Source organism: Ruditapes philippinarum, unplaced genomic scaffold (assembly GCF_026571515.1).
Source record: "Ruditapes philippinarum isolate M1 unplaced genomic scaffold, ASM2657151v2 ctg5675_1_1_1_1, whole genome shotgun sequence".
Classification (NCBI taxonomy): domain Eukaryota; kingdom Metazoa; phylum Mollusca; class Bivalvia; order Venerida; family Veneridae; genus Ruditapes; species Ruditapes philippinarum.
In genome coordinates this window covers 20,001-27,600 of record NW_026864484.1, presented here as the reverse complement: position 1 = coordinate 27,600, position 7,600 = coordinate 20,001, and the positions used below count along the sequence as shown (strand labels likewise).

At 33.8% G+C, this 7,600-nt stretch overlaps 1 pseudogene; it reads right to left on the bottom strand.

Annotated features, from left to right (window-relative positions):
* Positions 1–1,478: 1,478 nt before the first annotated feature.
* LOC132725759 (steroid 17-alpha-hydroxylase/17,20 lyase-like) overlaps positions 1,479–7,600 on the bottom strand; it is an 11,862-nt pseudogene continuing 5,740 nt past the window's right edge.

The window sequence follows — 7,600 nt, the reverse complement described above, 5'->3', positions numbered from 1 at the left end:
GGACTTTAAAACAAATGTGAACAGACAATAATCAGTATCTTCAAATGTACACTTATATTTGAACAAATCAAGATTCACGTATCTACAATCTAATACCGGCTTCCCGGACCAGCTAAAAGCAACGGTTAAAGTATTAACTACATGTGAAGCAGTTGTAACCTCTCTGATACACCCCTTGACAAATAATTTTCTAATTTCTTTCAAAACACAAATACGATTTTCTTGCGCAGACTTATTTTTTTTTTAACTTTTTTTCTCAGGTAAAGCTTTCATAGGCAGCTTAAAGCCTTCTTTTATAACCTCCAATACAAAGCTACTTGCGCGCCTGCACTTTCCCAATGAGAAATATTTTCCCGCAGTTTGCCAAATGGAGATAGAACCTTTTCATTGTTCTCTCTTGATCTACTATCAAAAACTGTCTTATCTGACCAATTATTCAATAATGAAACAGGATTTAAATAGAATATACTTATCCAAGACGCTTAAGCATTCTGTTACTCATGAGATCAGATGTCATCATACAGTCAGCCTGCCCTGGTTTCCCACAACGAAAACACAAGCCCAGTTTTCGACCTATCGTCTGAATACGTGCGCCTGAAGGTGACGTCACGGCCGATTGTGAACTGGGTGCCGGAACTACATATGGAGTATTTCGCTTAGTATTGCCCGCCTTTCCTGCTTGGCTTTACGGTCCGCATGTAGCTGGGCTCGATAGATCTTCTTGTCATCATCCGAATATTCGGCTAGCGGGTGTGCCTCCTATTCATTTACAACCCTCCGGCCCAATTCAGTTGAGTCAGCTAACTTTATGAGCTATTGACGGTGAATAAGAGTGCTCATTCTTTCGACATCTTTCTGCCGAACTGCCTCTGCTTTTGACGAACCTTCAGCTGCCATGTCACTAAGCTGACCCTCTGCGTAGACTGCCCAGCATACGCGCAGTCTGATCAGGATCAATGCTGTTCGCTATCAGTTTCTCTACTTGTTATAGGGTTTGTAAGCGAACAGCATGGATCCTGATCAGACTGCGCGGATGCGCAGGCTGGTCTGGATCCATGCTGGTCGCAAACGCATTATGTTGGTTTTGTCGTGACGCGGCTCATATATTATAAAACAAATCTATGCCCTCTCTACAGAATGAAAAGAAGTATTTATTTCCCAGACATAATGTACATTTAAGCATTGCGATGTTATAACAAAATTTAAAAAAAAGATAAATATCATAAGATGATATTTCTTTATTTCCTATACATTTGTGCAAGCTATACCATGTAAAATGTGCAAACAACATATGACTGCCCAAAACATAATTTTAAATAAAGAAAAAAAAAAATATAAAAATAAATATGAATAGGGAAGAATAATTATGATATTAAGTAAATGAGGCAAATGATATAAAATGACTCTTTAAATTGGTGTGCATAGTCCATTGCGTATATCAGAAAGGAAAAAAGAAGTTCTGGAGTTTGCGAGTTTGCTTCTCATCATAGATATCATGTATGTGATGTCTTATTGGTCTCACCTCGGTCTAGAAGTCTAGAAAGTAGTTCTTTTAAATTTTTAAGTGGCCAAATTTAAATATCTCTTGTTTGAATGCACATATTTAAAGTGTATTTATTGCATCTTCGTAGTTTTTGTGTGTTATAATTATAAGGAATAATCAGGCGCCTTCTTATTTATTGAAGAATTTCATTTTATCATCAGATGTTCATACTCGCATTTTGCGTTCATCTTCCGATTTTCAACTTTATTCCCCTGGACAAAATACTGAACAATTTCCTAAGTCTTTGTTTATTCTAGATCTTGTATTTGGAACGGCCTTTCTGATTATATTTAGTTTGCTACATCTGTGAACCATTTTAATACATTATATACTCAACATCACTAATTACGCGTCATCACTTATCTCACGGTAAAGGCATATTTTCATGTGACCATTGACATAATTGGTCAGAATTGACATATTTTATTCAAACACCTTAACAAAAAAGTTTTTGTGCAAAATAATTTAAATCTATAGATTTTTACGTAAAATTGAACAACATTTTACAAACTTCGGCAAAAAACAATAATAGTCCATTAAATTTGTGCATACGTCTGAAACAATCATCATTTTCTAAAAGTTTTTGTTTGTTGAAAAAATTAATTTTGCGTTACAATGTAAAGATGCTTTTAATACATGTATTTAAAATTATGCAAAATAACTTAAAGAAATTTTAACTGAAACATGAAAAAACTGAAATAAAACGCCATTACCGTGAGGTAAATGATGACATACTGTTTTCAAAATGGCCGACACACGGTTAACATCTGACAAATTAAAACTAATTTTGATTGAATATATTGTTGTTTTCTTGTGTCATATAGCAGAAAAATGACTAAATGATACAGTTTTTGTAGTGTAAGTTTATTGTTTGTGTGCCTTACTGTTTTAAAGTGTTAAGTACCGTGAACTAAGAGGAGCACAGTATACTTGAGATATTATCACTCACTTATTTATAAAAATTGATAATCTCCTGTATGTATTAACATTTATCTATTTAAATAGTTTGAATATTTTTTTATATTGTTCCTTGTTGAAGGCCTCATGGAATATTGATATGTTTGTTCAAATGAGTTCTCTCGTTAAATAAAGTCTTTATTTTAATTTATAAGTATTTCCCTGTATGTCTAATAATTGATGTCAGACTTTATGCACTGTCAGTCACATGACGTTCACAGTGGCCACAACAAAGTTTAAATATTTTGTGAGAGACAATGTCCTATTAGAATGTCATTTGTTTGTTCTTTTAGATATAAATTATTCTATTTTTAAAGGAATATAATGATTGTTGCTGTGTACAGTTAAAGGCCGCTGTTCTATTTATTAACTTTTTATCCTAAATCTATCCAAACACTATATGTTAAACTCTCTTTTCAGCGATGACTTTATGTGGTTTACAACCCACTTGAAAAGCTGAGCCAACTGGAGTGATATCTGCACACATTCCAGACTCCATTCTCCATTTGTAGCGTTGCATTAAACTTGCAAATATTAGATGTAACTCTGGTTTTGCTACAAATTCTCCTAGACACACTCTTGTTCCCGCCGAAAATGGCAGCCAGTTTTTTGGCTTAGGTCCTAGTTTCCCATCCTCACCTAAATATCTTTCTGGAATAAATCGATCAACGTCATCCCAGGCGTTTGGATCATGATGAAGCGCCCAGTGATTGATGCCTACGTTAGTACCTTTTGGGATTTTAAACCCAGCTGAAAAATCAAATGCTTTAATAAACAAGAGAATACAAGTAAGATCCATGGCGATAATTCAAAATGAGTAAAGGTGTTCAAACTTCACCGAGAAAAGTATAATTTGAAATATAAACAAGAGCTGTCGGTAGGACAGCACGCTCGACTATTCTAAGTGCTTGATAGTAAAAGAGCCTTGATAACGTAAAATTTAGAGCTTTGATAATGTTAAAATTTCTAAGTTCATTAAAGGGCTAATTTCTTTTTTATAAATTCATGTTATAGGCCTTAGAGACAGTCTAATTATACAGTATTGGCTTGACTATTCGGAAGGTAATGTCACAAGGGTGTTTTATTGAGTATAATAATATTTATTACCTATGAATACATAAATTGACAGAAAATGTACCAAGGCTTGTTATTAAGATGTTTTATCAAGTAAATCACTGCTTTATTATTATAAATGCATATAATTGTCCCAAAAAAGGCACAAACCCTTCTGTAATTATAGAGATAACAGCTTTCAAGCAAAACTTACCATGAATTTCTAAGTTGAAAAAGGGGAGAAAAATGCAAGATAGAATTATGGATCTTTGTCAGTGACCTACAATTATGACCCTTAATAAATATGTGAAGTTTTAAATAAATATCTTTAATAGTTATTGAGATATGTAAAACTTGCATGTAAACATTAACCAAGAGACTAAGTAGAAAAGGGGATAATCAGTCTTAATGCAGGATAGAGTTATGGAACTTTGTCAGTGACATACAATTATGACCCTCAAATTATGACCCTAAGTACATGTGTAAAGTTTCAAGTAAATATCTTTGAAGACCTTTAACCTTTAACCAAAATTTCTAAGTTTCAAATTGGCATAATTCTGTCAATATTGTAGGCAGAGTTATCCAACTTGTCAATCTGATGTACACTGTTACTATAAATAAGTATTGTAAGTTTCAATTGAATATCTCAAGCAATAATTGAGATATTTTGACTTTACAAAAAACTTTAACCAACGCAGACGCGGACGCTGACGCCGACGCCGACGCCGGGGCGACTCCAATAGCTCTCATATTCTTCAAATATTCGAGCTAAAAAGGGCAAAATACAACTATATTTTATTCTTTTCTTTTTTACAACATTACTATATCGACGCTTAAGTATAGTTATCAGTTACAAAATGCACCACTTAATACATGTATACATGCATGTATATATTTTGCTTGTTTTAAGGTCGATTTCACCGTACCAACTTTCCTAGATGACAAACCAGTTATTACCAATTCCTTCGCAAGTGGTCGACTTCCTTAATCAACGACGAGACAGGAAACAACTGACAGTTAGACCCAATGTCCGAACAAGCAACCCTTTATTACTATCTCGATGCTTTGTTTATTGAGCTATATCTATTAATGCACATTTTAATATGTTTAAAAAAGTTGTATTAAAACATTTAATATCTATATTTAGGATAAGTAAATCACTTTGTTCCCGTTTCTCTATTGCCGATATCATTATTATTAATTAGAAAGTTTTATCTATCAAACTGCATGGCAGCCATGTAGAATAAAAGAACTAGGTATATTTGTACATTAAAACGTTATATCCTTATAAATTACCAATTTCCGAATCACAAGACGCTTGATGTAAAATTCCTAGTGGAACGACGGTTGAAAGTCGCATACTTTCATGTTAAACAGCTTCTGTGTAAGCAAGATTCGGGCGGTCTGCAACTCCAGGCAATCTGTCCCTCCCTTAAAATAAAATCATCATTCAGGTCTCCCTTACCATTTATAACATTCATTTCCTTTAGATTAAAAAAGTTATAGCTGTACTTTGAACAAGTAGGCTAAGATGGCCATAGATCGCTCACCTGACCCATCGGACTCACTAGACTGACAAAATTTGATGACAATTGAGTCAAAAATATGACCACTAGAGTGTAACAAGGTTTTTCCATATTTGAGCAGTGAGTCCTAGTTTTTGACCCCAGGTGACCCATATATTTAAACTTGACCTAGAAATCATCAAAACAAACTTTCAGACCAATTTCCAGGATATTTGGATCAACACAGTAGCCACTAGAGTGTTAACAATGTTTTTCTATTTTTAGCTCCTGTGACCTTGTTTTTCATCCGAGATTAACATGTTCGAATTCATCTGACCATTACCTAGACAAGCATCCTGACCAAGCTTGATGATAAAATTTAATAAAAAATGTGACCACTAGAGTGTTAACAATGTTTTTACATATATGGGCAGTGTTACCTAGTTTTTGACCCCAGGTGACCCATATTCGCAACTAGAATGTTAACAAGATTTTTCTATTTTAGCTCTTGTGACCTAGTTTTTCATCTGAGATGACATTTGTTCCAACTTATCCGAGCAATTACCGAGACAAGAATCCTGACAAAGAGGCAAAAATGTGACAACTACAGTGTTAAAAAACAAATGAGGGAGGACGACGGACATTCAACGGTCCTAAAAGCTAACCCTGAGAAAAAACTCAGTGAGCTAGAGGAAGGTCCCTGTAAAAGTAACATATACTTTCATTTTTAAGAATGAGACATATGTCTTGATAGTGACACTTAAACAACATAAGTTTATCTATAAATTATGAATCTTTAATGTAATTATCTTTTGTAATTCTCTTGTTTCTCTCTTAAAAAAAGGTTTTTATTACTCACCAAATAGGAGATCAAAGATCAACAAAGAACGGCGATTTTCACTGAACTATGATGTTGATATTATTACTTTTTATTCATCAATAAGGAAGTAAATTAATTATCACTGATAATGAACATGTATTAACTAACCAACAACGTTATCTATCTCCTCTTGAACCTTTTCTTGTATATCAGGAAATGCCACCATGTGTAACAGGGCAAACCTGAGGGTAAATCGGGATGTATCAACGCCAGCTAAAACACCAAAAACAACTGTATTATTTTGAACAAAAATAGCAAGGGGCAATTAACACGGATGATTTAAATGGAAAAAACTACAGATGTTTCGAAAATGGTGGCTTAAAGGAACTCCACTGAGGTTAAAAAAACCAACATGAAATTTGAATTTTTTAATAAATCAGTTGGGGCACTTAACACAGAAAGAGACGCACAAAATTATTAAAGTATGGTCAGAAACAAATTAAAAATAGTATTTTGTGCTATTTCAGTCAATTATGAAAAGTTTTTCAATTGCGGGTCATCTTCCATAATAAGTATTAGTAAAGCAACAAACATGGAACTTAAACATTTCTTGTCAAAAAAACCCCCAAAAAACAAAAACAAATCTTACCAAAGAATATATCAGCAAGCGTTTGAACAATGCGATCTTCATCAAATCCCGTAAGCGCTTCTTTTCCCTCTTCCTCTTCCGCTTCCATACGAGCGAGAATCAAATTGTCCGCAAAATGTCGCATTTTATCTGTCTAATTAATGAAATATAACATTGACAAAGTGTTACTAACACCTTGCCAGATATTTACACTTTTTCGCCATTGAGAATAGCCGAGCCGAGCTGAGCTGAACTTATTTCATAGACAAAAATATCTTATTACAATATATGAAGACATCTCGTGCATGTATTTTTAAATCCTGATTTGTATTAAAAAAAAAGCTCAGGTGTAATCAAAGTGATCAATGTTTATCGCTTTATATTCTCTATGTACAAACCTTTGTTAAATGTTGATTCTGCTTCCTTATATTTCCTCCTAATAAAACCTTCCATCACAAGATGTGCAAATTCTTCAACTTCCTTAAATCCCCGTGTTTTATACACATATTGTAACCCAGGTATAAAATCTTCCATGACCCCTGTTGAAAACCTTTCATTCATGTCATCTTCCACTTTCAATATGTAACGAACTTCTTCATCTTTAAAATCATACCTAGAAACATTTTAATAAATTGTTATTAAAAGAATGAACATACAGTATCACTGATGCAATTTAAAAGGATTATAACGTTTTCAAACGACTCATTATAATATAATATCTCACTTTTTAAAGTTATGTATCTTTGATTTATGTTTCAACCTAACTGCCTTTGTAAAATATAATTCTAAAAAGTGTTGAAGGACAATAGGGTCTTAGTCGGATTCATTAACCTTTGGCAGAAAAACACATATGAGCCGCGTCACGACAAAAACAACATAATGGGTTTGCGACCAGCAGTCTTATCAGGATCCACGCTGTTCGCTATTAGTTTCTTTACTTGTTATATGGTCTGGAAGCGAACAACATGGATCCTGATCAGACTGCGATAATGCGCAGGTTGGTCTGGATCCATGCTGGTCGCAAACCCTTTATGTTGATTTTGTCGTGACGCGGCTCATATAAAGTAAAACTTATTTAAGAATTCGTTTGTTTT